Source organism: Colobus angolensis, unplaced genomic scaffold, assembly GCF_000951035.1.
Source record: "Colobus angolensis palliatus isolate OR3802 unplaced genomic scaffold, Cang.pa_1.0 Scaffold268, whole genome shotgun sequence".
In the NCBI taxonomy this organism is placed as follows: Eukaryota; Metazoa; Chordata; class Mammalia; order Primates; family Cercopithecidae; genus Colobus; species Colobus angolensis.
In genome coordinates this window covers 3,241,420-3,254,717 of record NW_012115910.1, presented here as the reverse complement: position 1 = coordinate 3,254,717, position 13,298 = coordinate 3,241,420, and the positions used below count along the sequence as shown (strand labels likewise).

The window sequence follows — 13,298 nt, the reverse complement described above, 5'->3', positions numbered from 1 at the left end:
AACTTCGATCAAGATAAATGCCACATCACTGGTTTGTGTCACCTGACTTTGGTCCCACGTTTAGTCTTATTTGTCAACCACTGAGTAACCTGCTTCCAGATTCTGGCTAACAAATCTGCATCTAGCCAGATTCTATTCACCTAAAGTTTCCATTATCTTTAAAGAAATCAAATATTTTGCATACCATTTCTTGAAAAAGAAAAGTGAAAACTGATCCAGATTCTTCTTCAATAAGGATCTTAATTACTGTAAGTGTTTGAAAACATCACTTTTCTGGTCTTTTTGAGTTCTGGATTCCAGTGATCATATAATCTCCACAGTCAGCATTGTGCACATTCATTTAAAGTATGTGATTTTATGCAAGTACCTCAGATATAAGTTTTCAGTACTGTGAATACTGAAGAGGCAAAAAGCAGTTTATTTTATGCCTGTCCTTTCACTCTCCAGGATAACACTTTTTCTTTGTATAGCTTTTAGTTTAGTTTTTTTTTTTTTTTTTTTTTTTTTTTTTTTTTTGTAGTACAGAGGTTTACTAACTCTGTGAATGGGAAGATCACTTGGCTACCCAGTGCTCTCTTATAAACATGAGTATAAGAGTGTTTCGTGAAATCGTTTTTAAAATGAACATCTCTGTGTGCCACAGTTCCTAGGATTGGGGCAAGGACACAGTGTCAAGTCTTGTTTTGAGGATGAGTCTTTGAAGAGACAGAGTTCCTGCCAGAATGCGTACGGAACGTAAGTCAGCCAAGGGTGTCACGCCAGGGATACTTTGACTTTGGTTTGCTGCTGCTGCTGCTGCTGCTAGGGATATTGGGAGGGTTATCATTTCCAGGTTGTAGGAGAGGGTTGTGGGTAAAGGTCTGTCGTAAGGGACCCCTGGCTGCTAGCTCCAAGTGATTCTGCATGCGTTGTTCACGCTCTCGCAGCTGACGCGCCATTTCAGCATTTTTCCAGCCTTTTTTGAAGCTCTCTAGGAAGCCTTCCCGTGGAGGTAATTTGTCAGGGTCATGTACAACACGCTGGGGGATTTTAAGTACAGTGCGTACTGCTGGAATCCGGAGACAGGATACTTGGCCCAGGGAAAACAAATTGGAGGACAGCCAGTACATAAACACTGCCGTGGGGAAATGCATGGTTACGGGCAAGGCTATCAGGGGCATCACTCTGATCACATTTCTCATCCACTGAAGGTCAGAACTTTGCACACCTGTCTCAGCACCTAGCTCAAGGACAGCCCACATTGTGGCAGTGACTACCAGTGGTAACATGTAGGTGGGATCGGATACCGTGAGATCCTGGAACCACCAGAGGCCACCTGTCTGCAGGCTGACCACAGGAAGGTTGGCCATCTCTCTCAAAGCAATGAAGAAGGAGATGAAGATTGGGGCCTGAGTCAGAGGAAGAATGAGAGGTTTAAGGAGTTTAAGACCATGTTTTTTTCTGGTAAAATGCCATCTCCGAGGAAGCCTTGTAAAAGTCAGTATCGTCTCCCGCCAACTTGGCCTCTCTGGCTCGACTGGAAAACTTCTGGATCTCTGGCAAGTGATTGTGGATCTTGGCTGCCTCTCGCTGGCCCATCACGATGAGAGGAAAAATGAGGCAGCAGGCAAAGACTGTACATGCAGCAATGGCCCCCCACCAAGGTAAGCCCAGGTCAACATGCATAAATTCCAGTAAATTCTGGATCAGTCCCACTGGGGTGTATGACCCCAGCCCCAGTTCAGCGAAGCTCTGCTCTGCAGCAGCTTGGACTACATCTGCAGTCTCTCCAGAAGCCACCTCAGGTACCGCTGCGGGTGAGGGAGTTGCAGAAACAACAGGAGGGGCCTGAACCTGGACTTCTGCAAACGAGATGGCAAAGGTACTGAGGCTGCGGGGGCCGGAAGCCGCAAGGAAGAGGTAGTGTGGGCGACAGCAGCACCGGGCTGCTGGGAATAGGAGCCGTGCGGTCAGCGGTTTCCCGAGCCATGGCGAGGGCCCTGTGACGCTGTGGTCCCGACGCCCGGACTGTAGCAGGCGCAGAACCCCCCGGCGTCCGCACATCAGTCCCATCGCCATTTTGTCCGGAAGAGGAGCTTTTAGTTTTTAAATACTAGGTAAGTGATGAATACTTATCTCCAAATTATAGATGAGGTTAAGAGACCTGTACTCTAGATCACACAGAAGAGAAAAGACAGAGCTATAATTCCAGCTTAGAGTCTATGATTGCAAGTACAACATTCCTTGTAAAATACTATTGTATAATCTTCCCCCTCAATGAGACAGAAAATTTGAGGTTTAAAAAATTAATTAAAATCATTGACTTTGAATATTTGTTTATTGCAATCCCCAGAGACTTTTCTATTACAAATATTCACTTTTTAAAAAATAAATTTTAAGTTAAGATTCTCTTTTTAAAAAAATCCCAGAACACCGCTGGCCAGTGTCCAGTGGGAGAATTGCTCAAGCCCAGGAGTTCTGGTCTGTCGTGCGCTGTGACCGTGAGGTGTCCACACTAAGTTCCACATCAATACAGTGACCTCCTGGGAATGAGGGACCATCAGGTTGCCCAAGGAGGAGTGAAGCAGCCCAGGTCAAAAATGGAGCAGGTCAAAACTTTCATGCTGACCAGTGGAGGAATTGTACCTGTGAATAGCCACACTGCAGCCTGGGCTACATAGCGAGACAGTCTCTAAAAAAAAAAGCAACAAATCCAGAACAGAGAACATATTATCTTACCAACTTAATTTTTTTTTCTTAGGGACAGGGTCTCACTCTGCTGTCCAGGCTGGAGTGCAGTGGCATCATTGTGGCTCACTGCAACCTCGAACTTCTGGCTTCAAACAATCCTCCTGTCTTGGCTTCCCAAGTAGCTGAGACTACAGATGTGTGCCCCATGCCCAGCTAATTAAAAAAAAACATTTTGTAGAGATAAAGTTTTGCTGTGTTGCCCAGGTGGGTCTTGAACTCTTGGCCTTAAGCAGTCATCCCACCTTGGTCTTCCAAGACATTGGGATTGCAGGCATGAGCTACTGTGCCCAGCCTAATCTTTGTGCAAAGATATTAAGGGGCAGTGGGCTGGCAGTCTCCTGGGGATGACACGCAGAAAGTCAAACACCACTGTAATGGTTAATACTGAGTGCCAACTTGATTGCATTGAAGGATACAAAGTATTGATCCTGAGTGTGTCTGTGAGGGTGTTGCCAAAAGAAATTAACATTTGAGTCAGTGGGCAAGGGAAGGCAGATCCACCCTTCATCTGGTGGGGCACAATCTAATCAGCTGCCAGAGAATATAAAGCAGGCAGAAAAACGTGAAAGGGAGAGGGGACCTAGCCTCCTAACCTACATCTTTCTCCTATGCTGGATGCTTCCTGCCCTCAAACATCAGACTCCAGATTCTTCAGTTCTGGGACTCAGACTGTCTCTCCTTGCTCCTCAGCTTGCAGACAGCCTGTTGTGGGACCTTGTGATCATGTGAGTTAATACTTAATAAACTCCCCTTTATCTATATCTATATCTATATCTATATCTATATCTATATCTATATCTGTATCTGTATCTCTGTCCCTGTCTATGTCTGTATCTGTATCTATATCTATATCCTATTAGTTCTGTCCCTCTAGAGAAACCTGACTAGTTTTACTCTCCACCCTTGTGGGCACAGAGGCCATCTGGCCAGTTTGAGTGGTCCTGACAAAAGGCACCTCTTCCCCTGCAGGACTCAGCATTGGAGCCCTCCCTGAGGGTGAGGGAAAAGATGAGGTGCCCTACCTCTCCATTTCATCCCATATTATGCCTCTCAAGTTCCAACAGCCCTTCTTGTGGACACTCCTGTCATACTGGTCTTTTCTCTGGGAAGCTGTGCCTGACATCCTCAATGAGGTCCTGATTCCTGGATAAAAACCCAGCGAACAACTGTGGGAGGTGACTTTCCACCAATAGTATTTGCTAACATCACCTGCCAATTTTGCATCCCGGTGCTCAGAGACGATTCTTAAAACTGTGGAGGCCTGACCTGTCCATGGTGATGGGCATGTCTTGCTTATTTACTCAGTCACTCCCCTTCTACTGGTTGGTTCTAATAATATTTAGCAGCTACTCAACAGTTAATTCCAATTCAAAAAAGAAACTCACTACCTTACCATGGCAATCAACAATAAACATTTCCAATATTAGCATCATTCATGAACATTTGCCGACTGCTTACTATGTGATAGTTTCTGCTGAGAAAAATATGCTAAGACTTGATGCTAAGATCCAGAATCAAATGTTTTGTTAGAATGGAAATATATTCCACAATAACTATGCCTCCAGGTAGCCTAAACTCCTGATCATAGATACAGCTAAGATTCTTGCAGTTCCCACCCATTTTTAGAAGTAGGTGTTTCTAATAAGCGACTATTACAGCTATTATATGCTGAAGTCATGCAGGAAAATTACCCAGGTCTATATTTCCTCCTGAGCATATGTCACAAGATTGTTGAACTGGCTCCAAACATGCAGTATCTGCAGAGGTTAATAGAATATTTCCTCTATAAAATTGAGGTCATAGCTCTTGCCTCTCACAAGATTTGTTTTCTTGTGCAAAACTGTCATGACTTGCAGATGTGTAGTACTAAAAATAATAATTATAATTATAGACAAGTAGTGGTCATTATTTTACATAAAATTAATGATTTAATGCAAATGAATATAGAAGAAACGTTTCAGTAAGAGATTTGTGTTCCAGAGATGATGTAAACCTTCTGGCTTCTGCGGGCCATCTTGGGTAAGTCACCAGGTTTTTTCAGCCACTTTTTTCATATTCAGATCTTTACTGTCTATTCACTCATAATTCTCAAATATGTATCTCAAACCAAGACATTTCTGAGAATGAGACTAAGTGTTTTTTCAGGTTGGGCTGAAAAATCGATTTCTCACAGTTCCAAAGGCTGGGAAGCCAGGATCAAGGTCCAGCAGATCCAGTGTCTGGTGAAGCCCTTCTTCTTGGTTTGGAAATGGCTGCCTTCTCCTTCTATCTTCACACAGCAGAGAGAGAAAGAGATGGTGAGAAGGGGAGGAAGTACTTTAGGGAGTTCTGCAATGTCTTCTAAAAGGATGCTGATCACATCATGGGGACTCCACCTTTGTGACCTAATCACCTCCCCAAAGCCCCACATTCTAATACCATCACATGGGAAGTGAGGGTTGCAACATCTGAATTTGTGAGGGGACACAAACATTCAGTCCACGGCACTGACATACCCGACCGCAGAATCTCAGTGACGAGTTTCATTTGGGTGATATCCCTTCAACTCGTGTAAAGCCCTGAACTCCACCTCCTCTTTCTCAGCTGCTTTTCCTGTTTTCTCTGTCATGGTGATGCTGCTTCCTTCCCCTCAAGTTACGAGGACAGGGTCCCACAGCTTACCATCTGCTTCTCTCACTCCCTCGTCTCGAGTTGGTCACAAATTCCTACCAATGATACCATACAAGTGTCTCCTGAGCATGTCGTCTCCTCTCTTGAAAACATATGGTCTTAGTCCAGGTCTTCATTTATGCCTTCACCCAACATTTACTGTTTTTCTTTCTTTCATGCTGTTCTCCATGGTTTTGGTTAAATAAACTTCCTAAAATACAGAAAAAATAATGTCATTATTTGCTTAAAAACGCTCCATTCCTTCTGCATTGCTCATTTTTAAATAACACATTTTTGTTATTGTGGCAGGATTCACATAACATAAAATGTACTATCTTAACCATTCTGAGTGCACAGTTCTGGGGTACTGAGTCCATTCACATGGTTGTGCAACCATCACCACCACCCATCTCTAGAATGCTTTCCATCCTTCAAAACCGAAACTTCGTATTCATTAAACAACAATTCCCCACTTCTTACTCCCCTCTGTCCCTGGCAACCACCATTTAATTTTTTGTCTCTGTGAATTTGACTATTCTAGATATCTCATATAAGTAGAGTCACAAATTGTTTTTTTGTGACTGGTTTATTTCCCTTGGCTTAATGTCTTAAGGTTCATCCATATTGTGGCACGTTGCTATGATTTGAATGGATCAACTTGAAAATCCAGGTGTTACTGATGTGGTACTATGAAGAGGTGGGGGTTTTACATGGTGATTAGATCAAGAGAGCTCTTCCATCAGGAGTGGGATTAGGTGCCCTTATCAAAGGACTTGATGAAGGAGTTTGTCCCCCTTTTGCCTTTCTTCCTTTTGCCATGTGAGAACACGTGCTTCTCCCTTCTGGAGGCTGCAGCAATAAGGCCTCTTCTTGGAAGCAGAGAGTCGCCCTGAACCAGATGATGACTCTGCTGGCATCTTGATCTTGGACTTATAGCCCCCAAGACTATAAGAAATAAATTTCTGTTCATTATAAATTATCCAGTTTTTGGTATTCTGTTACAGCAGCACAAGCAGACTGAGACCCATATATAAGGATTTCTTCCTTTTGATAGGTGAATAATATTCCATTGTATATGTACAGTACATTTCAATTATTCTGTCTTCCATAGGTGGCCCTGAGAGGTTGCTTCCATATTTTGACTATTGTAAATAATGCTGCTGTGAACATGAGTGTACAGATATTTGGGTCTGTGCTTTCATTCCTCTTGGGTGTATACCCAGAGGTAGAATTGCTGGATCATATGGTAATTCTATATTTGATATTTTCAGGAACTGCCACACTGTTTTCCACAGCTGTTGCACCAGTTTACCTTCCCACCAACAGTGCTCAAGGGTTTCAATTTCTCTACATTCTTGCTAACACTTGTTATTTTCTGTTATTTAGTTATTTCTTTTTGATAATAGTCTAACGTGTGTGAGATTGTATCTCATCATGGTTTGATTTGCATTTTCCATTATAACTAGTGATGTTGAAGATCTTTTCATGTAGCTACTGGTCATTTGTATATCTTCCTTGGAGAAATATCTATTCAAATCCTTTGCCCATTTTTTGGATAAGACTGCTTTTTTTGTAATTGAGCTTTAAGAGTTCTCTATATATTGTAGATATTAATCTCTTATCAGATATACGATTTTCAAATATTTTCTCCAATTCTGTGAATTGCCTTTTTGCTTTGTTCGTAGGGTCTTTTGATGCATAAAATTTTAAAATTTTTATAAAATCCAATGTCTAATTTTTCTTTATTGCCTGTGCCTTTAGTGTCATACCCAAGAAATCATTACCAAATCTAATGTCATGAAGATTTTATCCTACGTTTTCTTTCAAGAGTTTTATAGCCCTTATATGTAGATCTTTGATCCATTTTGAGTTGATTTTTATATATGGTGCCCACATTAATTTTGCATTTGGGTATTCGGTTTTCCCAGGACCATTTGTTAAAAAGAGGGTGAATCTTCTTTCCACATTGAATGGTCTTGGCACTCTTGCTGAAAATAATTTGACTATATACACAAGGGTTTATTTCTGGGCTCCCTGTTTTGTTCCATTCATCTATATGTCTTAAGGGATACTCAATGTCTTAATTTGGATACTGTCTTAATACCAGTACAACACAATTTTCATTCCTGTAGCTTTGTGCTAAGTTTTGAAATCAGCGTACATGAGTCCTCCAGCTTTTTTTTTCAATCAAGATTGGCAGTTTGAGATCCCTTGGGATTCTGTATAAATTTTAGGATGGGTTTTTCTATTTCTACCAAAAATTGTGATTTTGTTAGTGATTACATTAAATTTCTCAATCACTTTGTGTTATATTGACATCTTAACAATATTGAGTGTTCCAATCTATGAACACGAATCTTTCCTCTTTAATTTATTTCAGCAATGTTTTATAGTTTTTTTTTTCTTTGAGACAGAGTCTAGATCTGTCACCCAGGCTGGAGTGCAGTGGCACGATCTCGTCTCACTGCAATCTCTGCCTCCCGGGTTCAAGCAATTCTCCTGCCTCAGCCTCCTGAGTAGCTTGGATAACAGGCATGTGCCACCATGTCCAGCTAATTTTTTTTTGTATTTTTAGTAGAGATGGAGTTTCACCATATTGGCCAGGCTGGTCTTGAACTCCTGACCTTGTGATCTGCCCAGCTCAGCCTCCCAAGATGCTAGGATTACAGGCATCAGCCACTGTGCCTGGCCTATAGTTTCTATCATACACATCATTAACTTCTTTAGTTAATATGGGTATTTTATTTTTGATGCTATTGGAATTGAATTGTTTTCTTAATTTTATTATCAGATTGTTCATTGTTGTGTATAGAAATGCAACTGATTTTTTGCATATTTGCATATACAACTGATTTGTAATCCTATTTCATTGCTAAATTTGTTTATTAGTTCTAGCAGGTATTTTGTAGAAGCTTTAGGGTTTTCTGTATATGATCATGTCATCTGTGAGCAGAGGTAATTTGACTTTTTCCTTTCCAAATTTGGATGCATTTTATTTCTCTTTTTCTTGTCTGATTGCTTTGGCTAAAACATCTAGTACTATGATGAACATATGTCATGAAATTGGGCATTTTTGCCTTTTTCTCTAGCTTAGATGAAAATATTCAGTCATTCACTATTGAGTATGTTTGCTGTGGGTTTTTTATATGTTACGTCTATTATGTTAAAATAATTTTCTTTTTTTCTAGTTGTTGAGTGTTTTTATCACGAAAGGATGTGGAATTTTGTCAAATACTTTTTCTGCATCAATTGTGATAATCAGTTCCTCCTTCAGTTTTGTTATCGGGGTATATGACATTGATTGATTTTCATATGTTGAACCATTCTTATAAATACTACTTGTCAGGGGTTATAAACTCTTTAATGTACTGTTGAATTTGGTTTGTAGTATTTTGTTGAGAATTATTGCATCAATATTCATAAGAAATATTAGTCTGTAGTCTTTGTCTGCCTATGTTTTCAGAGTCATGCTGGCCTCATAGAGTTAGGAAATGTTCTTTTCTCTCAAGTTTTTGGACAAGTTTGCAAGGGTTTGACATTAATTCTTTGTGAAATGTTTGGTAGAACTCACCAGTGGAGCCATTGGGTCTGGGCCTTTATTTTGTTAGATGTTGATTCTTTATTTAATCTCTATACTAGTTATGGGTATATTCAGGACTTCTATTTATTTGTAATTAAATCTTGCCCAGTTTTGTGTTGCTAGTGATTTGTCCATTTCATTTAGGTTACCCTACTGATTGGTGTACATGTGTTCACAGTACTCTTACAACTCTCTCTCTCTCTTTTTTTTTTTTGTTGTACCGTTGGTAGGAATGCTCCCACTTTCATTTCTGATTTCAGTAATGTTAGCCTTCTCTCTTTTCTTAGTCCATTTAGTTAAAGATTTGCCCAATGTTATGATTTAAAAAAAATTGGTTTTGTTGATTTTCTCTGTTGTTATTCATTTTCTATTTCATTTATCTCTGTTGCAATTTTTATTTTTTTCCTCCTGCTGTCTTTGGCTTTAGTTTTTTCTTTATCAGTTAAATTGTTGATTTGAGATCTTTCTTCTTTTTTACATAATGGTTTATAGCTGTAAATCTCCCTCTTTTCATTCCTTTCATTGCATCTCACAGTTTTAGTAGGTTGTGTTTTCGCTATTATTGTCTCAAGATATTTTATTTCCATTTTGATTTTTCTTTGATCCACTGGCTTTTTGAAAGTATATTGTTTAATTTCCACAAATTTATAAATTTTCTGGTTTTCTTCTGTTATTGATTTCTAACTTTATCCTGTTGTCATTGGAGAAGATACTTTGCATGATATCAATTTTAAAAAATATATTGATACTTAATCTGTGGCCTAACTTATGGTCTATCCTGGAGAATGATCTATATGCACTTGAATGTACTTTCTGTTGTTGTTGAGTGGAATGTTCTACATATGTCTGTTAGATTTATTAGATTTATCCCTTTATTGCTTTTACCCATACTTTCTAAATTGTATATTACAGTATTCAAGTCCTTTTGTAGTCAACTTCAAAACAAGGTTGTCTGAGACTCATGTCTCACTAGACCCAAGCTCATTCTATGTGAAAGTCACATGGAATCAATTGCCAGCCTGCACAAAACATACCCTTTCATCCATTACTGTCTCTACCCACGGTATCCTTACTTCATTCTCTACTCAGAACTTCCAATGCTTCTTTCAAGACTCGCAACAAAAGAGGGAGAATGTGTGGATCTACAGGCTGCTTTAGATTCCCTTCCTTGGCTCCCTTAGCACTCTGTGTCACCCATCTTATGTGTGTATCACACTGGATTGTAAGTGTTTGAAATGTCCACATCTTTCAGACCTAAAAAAATTCTCAGTGCCATACTAAATTGGCTACATAATTAGAAAAGATACATTTTCTGAACTGAATTACAAAATTTGGCAGTTATTTCACGGTTAGCTGCCTAAATGACCACCCTCAATTGGTAAAAACTTCCAAGGTGGAGACAGTACTCAATTAATGGAATTTTCATTGTTTCTTCTCTGTCCATAGCTCCCCACAGCCCTTATAGCACAAGGTAGACACTAAATCACTAAATAAAAGTGGAAAGAATCAAAGACTGAATCTCCATCATGTTGTCTTTTCTGTTCAAAGCTTCTGTGGACATGCACATGTGTCTTTTGGTTTTCCTGCCCCCTTGATGAAGGACCAATGGTGTTTCCGTTGCTCATTGTGTTCAAAGAGGGAGGGTTTAGTTCTGCGAGTTTCTGGGGTTTTATTTGATGAATTCATCTGCTCATTTTTACTGATTAGAAATTTCTGTCACATTATAGGATAGCTGAGAGTTCAAGATTATTGGGACTACGGGCATATCATTTTTGTTCCATTTAAATTGCTGTGAAATGGAACATTAAGCTTGGCATAGATCACATTTCAATATCATTTTTAGCTGTCTGAAACTTGCATAATTAACCATCATAAAATTTGGTCAGCTGTATAATCAGTCAGCTGCAAAAGGACACCATGAGCAAGGGAGCATCACTGGAGCCATGACATATATTGTGTGCTGTGGACAAATACTACTTAACATAAGAAAGCACACAAATGTGCAGGACAATCTTACTTCATTGTCTCACATGACATACCCAACTGCTCTTCAAAACGGGTCAAGGAAAGCAAGACAGAGGAGTGCCACAAGATTATACTTATCGGACGAGATTGGGCATGTTCAGGGTGGTATGGGTATGGACAAGACTATATTTTTCATGAGTAAGTGTTGACGATGTATGTGCTGCCAATCTTTCTCTCCCTCCTTGGGGTTCAGATTCCAAAAGATATACATGGTCGATTTTGATATTCATGCTAGCTGCTTTCTGGTAAAGGATGGTGAGAAGCAGGGAGCCAGCTGGAAGTTTTCACTGATTTGGAATTATCTGTAGTATCAGAAAGACAGAATCCAGATGTGCCTTTCGTTGCTTAATTGGTCTTTCCTCTTTTGTTCTCCTTATGCCGTCCCCTGCCATGAGTCCTCTCTCTATTTCTGTTACATGACAGAGCATCCGAGCTTCCATGATGTCCTTTCCTTTGCCTGCTCTCAGAAGGTTTGTAGCTTAATTAGGGTCAATCACTGGTTCTGGTTTTCATGTGACATGGCAATTCTGAATAAGAAGCCCTAGTAAAACTTGGCTCTTGTGATAACTCAACATTACGTGTGTGTTATGTCCTGAGGCCCGGATACTTCTTGCTATCTATTCTACATAAACATGAAACTTAGCAAGTAAAGCAACAGCAGCTTGTTACTTCTCAGGCTTTCGTGGGTTTGCTGAGCTGAGCTGAGCAGATCTTCTGCTCCACTTGGTGTCAGCTGGCATTGCTCTTGCCTCCACCTTCAGCTGAAGGCCTGGTTGGGTCTGGCACTTTCAGAATGGCCTCTCTCACATGCCTAGCCATTGATGTTGCATAAGAGCTTACTCTTCCTGAACAATTTCTACTTGCTTCCTTAGACAGTAGTGACAGGGGTCCAAGAGAGTAAAAGCAAATACTTTCAGTCCTGTTAAGGGCTAGACCTAAAACCTGCACCTGTTCAACAAGTCACAAGTTCAACCTCTATACAAATGAAGGAAAAATAAACACAATTCCTTGACGAAGGAGGAGGATTCACACACAGAGGAGGGAGCAATTGCTGGAGCCCATCTTTAAAGACCACTGACCACACTCTAGTTCAGTTCAGACTTCTCACAGACACCGTTATGGGGTCCTGTGGACCACTAATTCCAGGATGCAAGTTGGAAATGGAAGAGTGTTAGGGCTGGCTGTGTATGAAGCCTTCACATGCCTCACACCCAAAAATTCAGGATGAGGTTGAGCCCCTCTTCCTTGAGCTGCCACCCTGCCAGATGTTGCTTCTACTTTAACATGAACAACACTAATTGCAAAGAGTTTACTGGGATATTTTTTGAAAGAGGACCCAGTTTTCACTTTGATTAAACTTCTTATCCCAAACCACAGGTTTTCCCTTTATTAAGAAGACCTGAAGCAAAGAGAGGGTGGTGATCTGTCCAGGTAAGGACACTGCTCTTACCTTACACCTTACCTGGTATTTCTTGGCCCTTCTAGTTATCAGAAATGCTCTTTGCTTAGGTAAGTTGCCCAGCTTCTCTTGGCCTCTTTTCTCATGTATACAATCAAAGAATTTGACTTACATCCTTCAAAGCTGTGAAAAGCTCATTTTATTTTCCAGGTTTCACCTTAATACTGTAGTCAATCAACTGGATGTTTTTGTCCAAAGTCTTCATCCAGCTAACTTTGACCTCAATAGAGAAACATGGGACATGACTGGCTGAATAGTTTATTTTTCCCACAAATGCTTTAGCATTATATAGATGTGGATGTAGTGTGCCCTCAGGCATCATAAGGAACTGACAATTTTTGGTTTTGAAAAATGAACTAAACCTGTCCCAATAATTTTGTCTGGTACTGCACCTCAATGAATAACTCAGCTAATTTACACCATAGTCATTTGTGCATTATGAGTGTACATGCTTTGAAAGTATTTCTAGCTGGGCGCAGTGGCTCAAGCCTGTAATCCCAGCACTTTGGGAGGCCGAGACAGGCGGATCACGAGGTCAGGAGATTGAGACCATCCTGGCTAACACGGTGAAACCCCGTCTCTACTAAAAAATACACACACAAAAAAATTGCCAGGCGAGGTGGAGGGCGCCTGTAGTCCCAGCTACTCGGGAGGCTGAGGCAGGAGAATGGTGCGAACCCGGGAGGTGGAGCTTGCAGTAAGCCAAGATCGCGCCACTGCACTCCAGCCTGGGCGACAGAGCAAAACTCCATCTCAAAAAAAAAAAAAAAAGAAAATATTTCTGTATCTTTGTCATATTGCCTATTAAATGTGTTCTGAAAATAGACTTACACGTGTGAATGTAAGTCCATGTTT

At 40.4% G+C, this 13,298-nt stretch overlaps 1 pseudogene across 1 annotated transcript; it reads right to left on the bottom strand.

Moving 5' to 3' along the window:
- Positions 1-516: 516 nt before the first annotated feature.
- Positions 517-2,067, bottom strand: LOC105515685 (annotated as a pseudogene). The gene has a single exon (XR_001002368.1). The product of XR_001002368.1 is annotated as a mitochondrial inner membrane protein OXA1L pseudogene (transcript).
- Between the last annotated feature and the right edge of the window lie 11,231 nt (positions 2,068-13,298).